The sequence below is a fragment of the Corvus cornix genome, chromosome 15 (genome assembly GCF_000738735.6).
Source record: "Corvus cornix cornix isolate S_Up_H32 chromosome 15, ASM73873v5, whole genome shotgun sequence".
Classification (NCBI taxonomy): domain Eukaryota; kingdom Metazoa; phylum Chordata; class Aves; order Passeriformes; family Corvidae; genus Corvus; species Corvus cornix.
This window is the reverse complement of record NC_046345.1, coordinates 13,098,079-13,110,245: the sequence shown is the minus strand read 5'-3', so window position 1 is coordinate 13,110,245 and position 12,167 is coordinate 13,098,079. Positions and strand designations below refer to the sequence as shown.

At 40.3% G+C, this 12,167-nt stretch overlaps 1 long non-coding RNA gene across 3 annotated transcripts in view; it reads left to right on the top strand.

The window, feature by feature from the left end:
• LOC109145861 overlaps positions 1-12,167 on the top strand; it is a 53,028-nt gene that overhangs the window by 11,453 nt on the left and 29,408 nt on the right. For all 3 annotated transcript variants that reach the window (XR_005603201.1, XR_005603200.1, XR_005603199.1), the window contains exon 3: positions 9,702-9,818. This is a non-coding gene — a long non-coding RNA (uncharacterized LOC109145861). The remainder of the gene's footprint in view (positions 1-9,701; positions 9,819-12,167) is intronic.

Sequence of the window (12,167 nt, the reverse complement as noted above, 5' to 3'; positions counted from 1 at the left end):
AGGGAATTAGCCACAGTATATCACAACTAATAAAAGAGTGATTGAGCCCCACCACAGTGCTGCCCCAGGGGACGGGAGGAAAAAGGAGGGGGGCAGTTAGAGGAGGGGGAGGAAGACTTGCAGATGAAGCCATGTCTGTAATTAGAAATGAATAAACCTGCTATCACATCATGCTTCTTACGGTTCTAGCAACCAAAGCAACATCTTTTCACAAAATGTTGCAGCTATAGCCTTTTCATTCCTTTTTTCCTTTACTGTTTCTTCCTGTTAACCTTGTCCATTTCCACATTTTCAGTGCAACTAAATTACAAGTCCTTTTAGGAATTTTGTGGAGAAATAAATCACGTATTTGACTGATTCTTATGTCCATTTCATGACAATGATTAAATAACTCGGTTCAGTAGAAGCTGCGATTTCAGACACTTGACAAAAACAGGAGTAGGAGCATCAACTGGTGTGTGGACGCTGGGATTTCTCTCAAGATAAGCCTTGAGAGTTTTGTAAAGAGCTGCCTATTGTTATTATGAACCCAATCAGAATCATCTATCTTCCATTATCCATACTGCTTTAAAGAAAAAAAAAAAACAAACCAGATCTGAGCATGTAGCTTGCTCTTGGACTAAGAAAATTGCTGCAGTGATTTTCTTGGACGGTTTTCACAGTAATATGCCAAGACACAGTGTAACATCTACATATCTAAATCAGGAGATAATAGGTTTTATTATTTTACAGACAGTGATTGAGGAAAGATTGCTGATCATTCTGTCAGAGAATCAGACTGCTGCAAAAGCCAAATATTCAGTTGCAAAAAGACTTTGTATAAACTGTGTTCACTAAGGCTGTGAGCTTCACTTTGTTCTAATTTCCTTGCCCTTTTTTTTCCCACGTTCTTAATCCAGACAAAACTTCCCTTGAGTTTTTCTTATTCTTTTTAAAGATATTTGCTTGAACTAGGAGTGGCAAAAAGGCCCAGCACGTAATGCCTGTGTCTGGTATCTCCTTTGTCATACACACGGCTGGGGCTGGGTACACTGATAGAGGTGTGGTTGTACATGAGCAGCTTTGATTTGTTTCCCAAACTGAGCACTTGATTTTTCAGTTTTGATGTTCCTTGTCCATGATACTTGTTTGGAAAACAAATACAGAAAAGTACCTAATTTTATAGTGTCTCTTTGCATTTAGGTGTCTGTTAATGTAATGATTTTGATGCTTATTAATTTGAATCTGCAAAAGCATTTTAGCATACACCTAATCTGACTTGTAGTGTGTTCTAGGATTTTTCTTGGAGTCAAACACAGGGTTAAGTGCTTCTGTTAATCAGAGTTGCAGCAATTTAAACTAGACAGATAGTAAAAGGAGGAGCGTATTAACCATACTTAGTGCCTTGCAGAATTTTAGGATTTCTGTGTGTTGGATACATCCTCTCCAATGACAAATTCCTATCTTTTTTACAAAATCTTTTCATTTCAATACTCTTCAGCATTCCAGCGTGAACAATGGTGGGCACTGAGGCCAGTGGAAAGAGTGTGTTGAACTAAGTGCATATTTGATCAGGTTCCTAGAATCCATTTTCACATATTATTTATTATTACTGTTTATTGTTATGGTATAAAGGAGATGGCTACATAAATAGATATTCTGTCTAATTAGGCTGGTCTGCCTGAAATCCTCATTCATTTGCCAGATAATGCATTTTCAGTCAAATGGCACAACAGCATTGATTAATCACAGTAACTCTTGACAGTGTTTTTTAGAACAACTGACCATGCACAGTATTTTGAAAGCATAGGCAAAATTTTTTTTGTCCTCTTGTGCCAGCTCATTAAATTTGCCCCAAGTTTTCAGAAGTACATAATTTTCTTCCAGGATCAGGATTTCCTGCTTTCTAACACTTTTGTTTTCCTTGAGACCTGGAATCTTCATGCCAAAGCACACATTTGTGCTTGTCTCATTCTCTCTAAGCAAACCAGGTTCCCAGCATCCTCAGCTTTGATATCATTACAAGAGGAGATACAAAAAATGAACAGAAAATAATGTTCAATTCAAGTTAGTTATGTTGTGAAAAGCTATCAGTAATTGAAGACAAATGGTTGGTTGACTTGAGCAGGAAATTTTGGTTCAATGTCAGTTCCTAGAAGGATTTTCCTCCTGACACAATTGAGCCATTTCTTTGAATTGTCTGTCAAAAGTGGGCTAAACTCAACAGCAAAATTATATATATTAGTTGAGACAGTGACAGCACTGAAATGTATTAAACTTGCCCAAGTACGAGCAAACCCACTTTACTGTGGTACAGAAGTTAAGCACTCAGGAACATACTATTTTATTTGAAATGAAAATGTAAATACGGTGGAGAATTTCAGTTTTGTAATCACCTGCTTTTAAAAACTTAAACCTAAACTTTGTGTCCCATGAAATCTTATTAGATGTGCTCTTACGCAGTTTGTTACCTCTCAGTAATTAAAGACCAGCTCAGGCAACTTTGTGTGTGACAACACAGCAACTCCACCTTCTCTTACTGAAGGTGGTCAATGCTGAGTAGTTCTTCCCCCTCTAATCTCCCAGTATCACCTGTGATTCTGCATTACTCATAGTTTGTGCTGGTTTTGATTATCTGCTTTCATTATTTCATTATTCTTCTGCCAGATAACAGGGAAAAAAACCACAAACCCCACTTTCTCTAAAAAAACCCTTCTAATTGTCACATGAGATGATACCTTTAATCCAATGTCCTGTGCATGAATAGACCGTGGATCTGGGTATCAGTGAGACAGAGTTGTCAGGGAAATCATGTCAATAAACAAACCCGTTTTAAATGTAAAAAACCCAGAGCAATCAATGTACCTAATGCAGTTCAGCTTTTCTTAGCACCCCCAGTCCAGTCCCTTATACCCCTCCAAGCTACAACTAGTATGAGCTTATTTCACTGTCCTGAAACTTTAACATTTTAATGAGGCAAAGTTTTGTCCCACAGAAGCTAAACTCTACCAGAAACACCTAGGTAGGAGCCAAATACTGAAAGTCTTTATGTACGCAGTAATCCCTTTCCATACAATACTGCCATACAGCTAAGAAATTGATTTCTTTCAGAAGAAAACAATAGAGCAGCACCCATTAGTTCTTAGTTAAATATTAGATGAAATTACTTACATGCAAAATGTATGGCATTCATTCAGTACAGGATTCAGGCTAGTTTTTTAACCGCTTTGTTACTTTTTCCGATCCATGAACAATTTACATGGTGAGGGATTAACTACCACTTATTTAGGCATGTATTCCTGCTTCTGTTCAAGTGAATGGTAAAATTTTGATAGGTTTGAACAATGAAGAATCAAGGCTGATAAAAAGTCTACTGAAGATTCCCATCAATCCCCATGGTCTTTGCAGCAGGATCCCACATGAGTATAAACTTGAAGCAGCTCAGTGGAGTTACTTAGAATAACCCAAAACAAGTCTGTAACTGTAACTTGAGCCTGTTTTATAAAGTGGCAGGAAATGAAGACACTGTTGATGGGCAGAACTCAGGAAATTGGTTAAACCCTTCAAAATCTCTCTTTTGAGATCCGTCTCCACAAGCAGCAGATGAATGCTACCAAGTGATGCTGAAATGCCAGTGAGCAGGGCCAACCCACATCAACTGTTTCATGACTGCTTGCCAGACAAACAGATTGGTTGTCAGAGCAGCAGGAAAGAAATACTTGGACTGCCAATAACCAGAAGGTGAAAATCTGGCAAGGTCAGTCCCTCCCTTGGATCCCAAGGCTCGGGTGTTGACTTCTGATCCCTCCTGAGAATATGATAAAATTTATATAAACTAAAACTATTTCTAAAGTTGTTAAATAAGTAGCAGCTAGGCATTAAAATATTTGTATGAAGATATCCTAAGCTCTGCCAAACAGGATGCATGTTGCTGTATAAAAGCCATCCAGACAGGACATTAAAGTTATGATTCTGTCATCTCCACATAGTCATGAAAAATACTTTTGTGAGATTTCCACATCCAGCTCAGTTAGAATATTCCCACTTCCAACTAGACTGTACCTTCCAGTAATGCTTTAAGTCGAGTCTCAGCTATCCAACAACATTTGTTTTTCATTCTAACACTTCTTATCCATTCATGACAATATATGTCTTATAAAGAAAGCACATTTGTCCTTATCATTTCACGGATAGGAACAAAATTATTTACTCAAAACACTCCAGTGGCAGAGCTAGCAGTAAATGCAGCTTCCTGACTCTGCCCTTTTGCTGAACCACACTGTGTTAGTCTAACATTCCCTAAAATCTGCAATCACATACAATAGCCTAGTTACCAACCCCCCATTATCTGTAACAGCAGGTACTGTAGTGTTTGGCTTCTCTAAGAAATGAGAGACTAGCAAATATTAGGTATAATTTTCTGATTTTGATTACTGTTGCCCTAAATGGATAGTATCGTAGTTACCTCTTCCCCATCCCACTGTTCCTACTCAATCTTGTATTTTGAAACCATTTACTAAATAAAACTTCACTCTGCCAAGGAATCTGGAGAGACTTTGACCTATACAGTGCTAATATTACTCTTTTTTTAACAGGCTGTTATTAAAATGGGAACATCTACTCCAGTCCATATTATCAGTATGGGTTATATGTTCCTTTTACCTGCACTCCAGGTATCTTTTTTCTGTATTTACAGAACAATGTAAACAATTGTTACTGGGACAGCTCAGTGCAGACCTTTTGTCCATGCAACAAGTGAGTTTGTTCATCCTGTACTTGAGCTGGTACCACTTACCCTCCCACTGTCACCATCTACCACAGCACAGGGGTTCTATAATGTTCTATAGGAACAGGTTCTGACTAAGCCTGCAGGCCTCCAGTTTTTCCTGAGGGATAAAAAGCAGAACACTCAGGGCTGTGGTTAATAGAAGGTGAGCAAAAGGCTTCCCAAGTCAGCTTGAAATCAAATGTATTGAGGAGTATTTTCTTTGAATGTGTTCTCACAAGATATTCAGAATGTTTTCAGTGCTTCCTTATATAATGATGACAGCATGCAAGGAGCTTCCTTGGCAATCACAGAATGGAAATCTTTGCTTTGGGAAGCTGACAGATCTTACACCGTGGAGATGACTATCATTTTACCCTGGCAGCTTCTAGTCCTAGGCTGCCACATTTGGCATGGCTTCTCATCACCAGTATGCGCTGGTAGACACAATACATAACCTTTTTTAGTCAGGCTGCTATGATGAAAAGCCTATTCTACACTGTGATTCTGGCTGATCTCCTCTTGCCTGGGGTAATCCTAACAAATGAAGTGCTGCAGTCAGGAGTGAATGTCAGTATAGACATGTTCAGAAAGGGCAAGTTTATTGCTAAAGATAACATGGGAATAATACAGGGAAGCCAGTATCTCAGTGTGGCGATGCCCCCACTATGGACTCCTATAACTTCAGACTCAAGTACACAAAGCCTACTATAGCCTTCTGTTAATTTGTTTTCATCTGGTTTTGTAACCACTTGGCCCATGAGAACACGTGAATAGCCACAGATAGGTTTAAGATCTGTTTTTCATATGATTCTCATGACATGGAGGGTTGTGGAGCTCAGGAGATCCCAGAAGAATCATCAGAAAGGGATGAAGGTTGTTCGACCTGAGCATCTTTGATCTTCTGTACACGGGGCTAATTTGAACTGGAAACTGAGGTATAGGTGACTATAAAAGGCAATAGTAGAGAGGGAGAAAAATCTGCTGCTTGGGATCTGTGCACCTGGATTGGCCATGGTGCTGTGTAAACAACTGGAGAAATCCAGACTTGAACTGTATAAATGAAGACAGCTTTTCCTGGGGAAATCTGGCCTGGCCTTCCATAGGCACAGAATGCCTTGAAGCAGCAATAGGAAGATGATAGAAAATTCCAGTGAATAAAAAATTTAGATAGCTACCTAGCACCCCAAGAATTTCTGGGATTGCACACGGAACATCAGAGGATTTGCGCAAGCTTCAAAACTGGGAAAGCTTGGGACAACTTGTAAATTGCCCTTCTGTCCTCACAAGTAGCACTGCATCCTCTGTCCCTACTCTGCTGTTGAGTGATGGCACTTCCACACAGTTTCCACACAAATTGGTTGCCTGAGGAAGACTCCCACAGAAGTGAGTCCTCAAGGTCATACTGAGATAAACTGAATGCTTACCCCTTCACTATGATTCTGTCAAATTTTCCAGCAGGTACTCGGAAAAATATTTCACTGCCCTAAAGGCAGGTTCTTAATTTACTTCCTGCCCTGCACGGTGTCTCACTCTTACTTGTGTTTTTCTCTTTATTTTGAGGGTAGGGGACTGGGTTTTTATGGTGGCCATGTTAATCGTATCCCTGGTGGTCACAAAGGAGTTTAATAAAAGGGGTGGGTGGCTGGGTTAATTATTTTTTCCATCTGTCTTAGGAGAAGAGTGTTTTAAATAAATACAGCTCTGTTGGAACAGAGGGGTTGCAAGGGTAACATTTTTTGTTTCCCTTCTTTTGTCACCCACCACCCTCCTTCCCACCCCCCAGTTTATTTCCTGCTGTGGAGACAAGTGACTTAATAAACTATTATTTATTTGTTAAAGATGTCTCTTTCCAGCACGAGCTTTCCTGCTGGGGAGATGAGTGTCTATAAAATATTTCCAAAGGTACCTCCTTTAAAGATTTAGTGGGTTTCCCAGTAGCACACTCCAAGTCTTGCTGCTGTAAAAGTTGCTGGCTGTTTATTTTTCAATATGTCTAAGAGCCAGAGTGATGGAACAAGAGGAAAGTTTTGTTCTTCCACAATTTTTTTAATCAGCTTCTACTTTGAATCTCAGTTCTGTACAGCAGGAACAAACTGCCAAGCCAGCACTGAGCCCTATTTTGTTTAACAAGGCTCTGGTTTAGCTCAATTTTATACCATGCAGATTTGCTAAGCAGGACTGAGACCTTCATTTTAAACAACTTTGTGAACAGTTGCTGAGCAGGGAGGCTCGAAGTTAAATTCTGGGCTTGAAGGCAAAGGACCACAGATCTCAGTATCACAATGGCCAACTCTGTTTTTTTAATGTTTCAAGACAAGTTATTTTTTTATCATACCAGCATCTATGGAGGAGACTGTAAATACAATAGGTTCCTGCTGCTCAGCATGGACTTTTTTTCACTACTGACACATCGATTCATTTTTTTAAGAGCAGGCTTTCACTTCTTTTTTTTTTTGCTCAAAATTCAGTCTGCCATGCTAAGTGCTGTGTCCAACACCTTTCTGCTTTTCTCGTAGAAGTCAGTAGAATATACTACATAAATACTGCATACTAAGTGTATGTATCCTCACAAATGGTGTACAGTTTCTTCTTCAATACTACAGAATTCAGAATTATTACTGTAGTAATTATAGTGTGTGTAACAACCTTCATACACTTACAGCATTACAGCCTGGTGGCCCAGACAAGCTTAACCTGCCAACTTCAGGAGCAATGATGCTGTACAATATCATGTCATTTGCTTTTTGTAACCTCCCTGTGTTGCTTCAGTCCTAAAGCTACAGGTGAAACCCCACCTTTGGGTCCAGTTCTTCCTTGGGAGAAACCCTCAAAATTGATAGATTGGAGTTATGAGGGCACCAGCCAACCCAGTACCTCTTTTGTGTGAAAACTCCCTCCTTTATAGGGTTTTGGTCCAAGTTCTGGTTGCTCGGTACTGGTGTTGGACCTGGCACAACTTTTAAGCCTGGAGTTTCGCATATTAAGGAGCTACCTGAAGCAGGAGAGTACTCGGGAACCTTCCAAAAGCAAGGAGCTCCGTGTGGTTCTCTGCTTCCCCCAGGTGGAGGCATCTGTGCTGGCATGGCTCCGAGATGGGCACAGCCTCTGCTGAGAGCTTTCCTCAGCAGAGGGGAGAATAAGTCACTAGGGAGTCCCTGAGACAAACTGGCTGGGAGGAGGAGGCTGCTGAACAGAAGTCTACTGGAGACACAAGGAAGGAGAATTCCCAGCTTGGGAAGTAGGTAGAATAAGACTGAGATGACCAAGATATGTGACTGGTCACTCGCTGTCCACTGTTCTGGGTGAGTTGTATGTGAGATTCTGCCTGAAATCTTCATTGAACAAAAATGCCATCTTGCCATCATAGGATGGGCTCAGGATTCTCTCAGTGTTTGTGCATTACTGCTGAAAGCGTTCCAGGAATATTTGTGTTCACCACCTAGCTGAACTAAGAGGGGGGGAGCACTATGCAGGGAGGAGATAGGGGGAGGACTAAGAAGATTTGAGAGAAGAGTTGAAATATCACTAGAAAGAGGAAGACACTGACTTTAGGTTCTTTTAAGCCTGGCCTTACAGTGTTTGAGCCAACAGGTAGGACTCCTGCATCATCTCACATTGTAAGACAAGCCAACTGGATTGCCTTGAGCCATAGGTCCACACCAGGCAGGTCACTCTGAATGTAGCTGCTTGGGACATTAATTCTTTCCAATGTGTGAAAAGTTGCAGAGAGGTTGCTTCTCCACTAGGTACAAGGGGAAGGAAAGAGCCTGGAGAGGGAGCAGAAAATACTTCTGAAGTGTAACTACTGAAAAGATGCAGTAGAATCTGCTGGGAAGTGCAGGGCTCAGTCCCCTGTGACAATGACCTTGTGTTGAACAGAAAGAATGCAGAAAAAGTAGAGAAGGCTTGGAAAACAGTTCTTTTTTGACAACTCGATTGTCTAACCTCAGGAGGACCCTGAAGAGAGATGAACCAGTGCACAATAAGAAACCAAGAGACTGGATGTTGGAAGCAGACTGTTAGCCAGCAACGACTGACAGCTGTATAAAATTCTGGAGACAGATAATTGTAATCAGGATTCAGTCCCACAGAGACAATTAGTTATGTGAATACAAACCAGAGCACAACCAGCTGAATGGAAAAGAAGTATTTCATTCCTGTATGAGACTGAAAAAAGCTAGGAAACACACCTGAAGAGGCGTCCTATGTACCATGAATGAAATTATTGTATTACTTGAAACTTTTAAATTACAGGCATTATTCAACATCCTAACTATGTATACGTCTACTCAGAGTGGCCTTATCTGCAAGGGCCACTTGGAGTTTGTGGTTTTACCCCTGTTCCAGATTTCAGGTGGTTTTGCTTACACAAAACACTGGTGTGAAATTGGAGCATTCTGAAACATCCCTGGATTTAAAGCAGTGGAGTCTGAAATCAGGACCCTTCCCTTAGCTTTGGCATCACCTTTCTCATTTTGTCTTCACTGATTTCAAATCTTGCATGTGTAATAAAGTAAGCACTTCAAGATTTGGCCCATAGCAGGAGTCATAAATTCTTTGGTTTTGAAGACCTGATCCTTCATCCACTGATGTTAATAGAGGAATTCTTATTTGACGTCATTTGGGAGGAACAGATCCCAAGGCGTTTGTTCTCAGGCATATCAAAGCAACTATTTTGTATTGAAAGTAAATTAAAATGCAGTATTCCTACATTTGCTAGGAGTGTAAATCTCAGCACCACAAATCAAATTAATTGTATATCTATGTCCAATATTTCAAATGAGACCTGTGACAGTCAGACAAGTTGTTCGATAACCGATCTTTTAAAAACATCAGAGCAACATTATTCAAAGGATTACTTCAAACTGCTTTTTAGTGGCTGAAGCACAAAATGGTCTAGATTTAAAGCTTAAGTATAGCAATTTAATTTGAAGTTTCTCTGTATTTTCTCAAGGATGCTTGAGGACAGAATGTCACCTGAATGAGCTACTCCCTACACTAACCAGAAGGTGACTGGACAATTTACATCTGTATACTTACTGAAAGGAAGGCTGAAGAATCATTTTTATTGGTGAGTCTTGCACCAATGTTATGTGGGAAAACAAGATCTAAGAGAGAAAGAGGAAAAAAATAATTCTAAATTGTCTCTGCTCATATCCAGCTTCACAATAATGTGATGATATTGAGGATAATTCTTACTGCATCATTTTGGGATCACTCCCTGTTTAGTTCAGCAACACACCCCCCACCTCACTTTTCTTCAGTTTTGTGCAGAACATTTCTGACACTATAAATTCACTATGTAGGGCTACATCCTTATTTTAGGAAGGAATACTTCCTCTGCTTGTCATGCCAATACTTGGCTGTTTTAAATGATTTATGTATTTTACTTGCTGTGGAAGTCTTAGTGCATTTACTTGTATACACATACTATATATATATATAAGTAAATGAGTTTCTATTCTGTTTTTCTGTAAAGTTTCTTTCTAGGGAAGGTAGCTATTTCTAGGTTTTTATAAGCTGATGGAGCAGGCTTGTCAAATATTCTTTATGAGAGAAGAAACAGGAAGATGGTTTGGTTTGCAGACAGAGGGTTATTGGGCAATTATGTTTTTTATAGAGCTGTTGTAGGACAAATCACGGGCCTGCTTTTGCCTTTGATGCTACGAGGCAGACGGCCCAATAAAGATCAGAACAAGGGAGGGCAAAGGGGGTCAGGGACAGAGCCTTCCCTTGGGGTCCCGCTTCTGCCCCTCGCCTCAGAAACCAGACACCCCTTCCAGATGCACCATAGCTCCACTGTGACCCTCCTGATGGGCTGTGCTGGGAAACTGGGAGTGCTCCAGGAAGCGTTCACCCTGCACAGCAGCTCCAGGGTTACATGGATGCTGGGAGAAAGCTACCCTCTGTGGTGTCCTGGCACGACCAAGGAGATTGTTTCCTCCCATGTCTATAAAAAGCCAATGTACATGAAACTTTGTGTGGAGATAAACCAGCTTAGCTTATGCAAGGTTGTATAACTGGCAAAACTCTCCCTGAATGAATGTATATGTCCTTTTTTGATATCTCTTTCCTTTTGTACTGTCTGAACTCATCTTTCAGCCACTCTCTAACTTTTCACAATTAGGAAGAATTCTCCTTGGGGCAAGTTGTCCTATCAATTTTTATTTTGTTTCACCTTCATCTATAGCAGTTGGTACTGGGCCTGTAAGAGAATCTTGGCTTACATAAACTACAAGTTATTTGTCTATGCCAATTCTTTTATATATAAAACAGTGTTTAGTAGAAAAGTGTGTTTATTTTGATGATGGGGATTCATCATAGGCCCATGTGGGGGACACCGGGGAAATCTCATCTCTGGAGTGCTCCTAATCTTCAAACAGTTCTGCTGCCATTTAGAGATACTTCAGTTGGGCAGTTCATTCCAAATACAGAATAGATAAATACATTTGGAAAAAAAATAGTGGTTGCACATTTTACATCATCTTTTCCTCATTATTCAGAGCAGCACACGATACGAACCTGAGCTACTTCTGTTCTGCTTTATTTTCCTTTGAAGACACTTTGACTAGGTAGAGATCATTTCCATATAAATGCTGTGAATGGTGTACTGGAGTTATCTTTGGGAATATCCTGCTCTGCTCTCAGGGAGTTGGTGACTGGGGTAAGTGTCAGAGCCCAGAACTGCATGGAAAGAAGCCCTGTACCTTCCATACTTGACTGGCCAAAGCTATAAAATGCATACATACACAGCAACACAGGTCCACCTAGGAAAGCTTGGGGCAGTAGATCTGTTAGAACTAAATTGTTTCATAGAGTTAAAATTGTGGCTCAGTTACTTGAGGCAGTTCCTGCACTGACATTTGGCACAGGCTTCCAAATTACCTATTTTGATCACTTTCACCACTTTTTTCATCACAACTGTGTTGTATCATGGACGTTGGAGAGACCAGAAAGAGGGGACTAAGGCTGCTAGAATCATACAAGTAGATGCAGTGTACGTTATATCACAGAAGATGGAAGTACTCAGTGTGCAAGTAGCAGATTTTGACCCCTGACTTTCCCTGCAAAGAGTATTGACCTCCTTGCATCCTCAGGCCATCACAAAATTAGCTGTTCAGAATGAGCTGAACTTAGGAAAAGAAAGGATTTATTAAATACAAAGTTGACTGACAGGGAGAGTTTTCACCCTTCCAGCATGCCACTGATCTACTTGAAAACCAACGTGAAAGGGAAGAAAATGTATTGTGTAATGAAACTCACCAGTGTTTGCTGTTTATTTGCTAAATGTTGGACCAGTTACGGAGAAAGTAGAGCACTGTCAAATTCTTACTGGAATAGCAGTGAGATTAACTAGGGAATACCTAAGAGAGAAAGATGGATCAGTTCTGCCTACTACACTTCCTTTTACTGCAGCTAG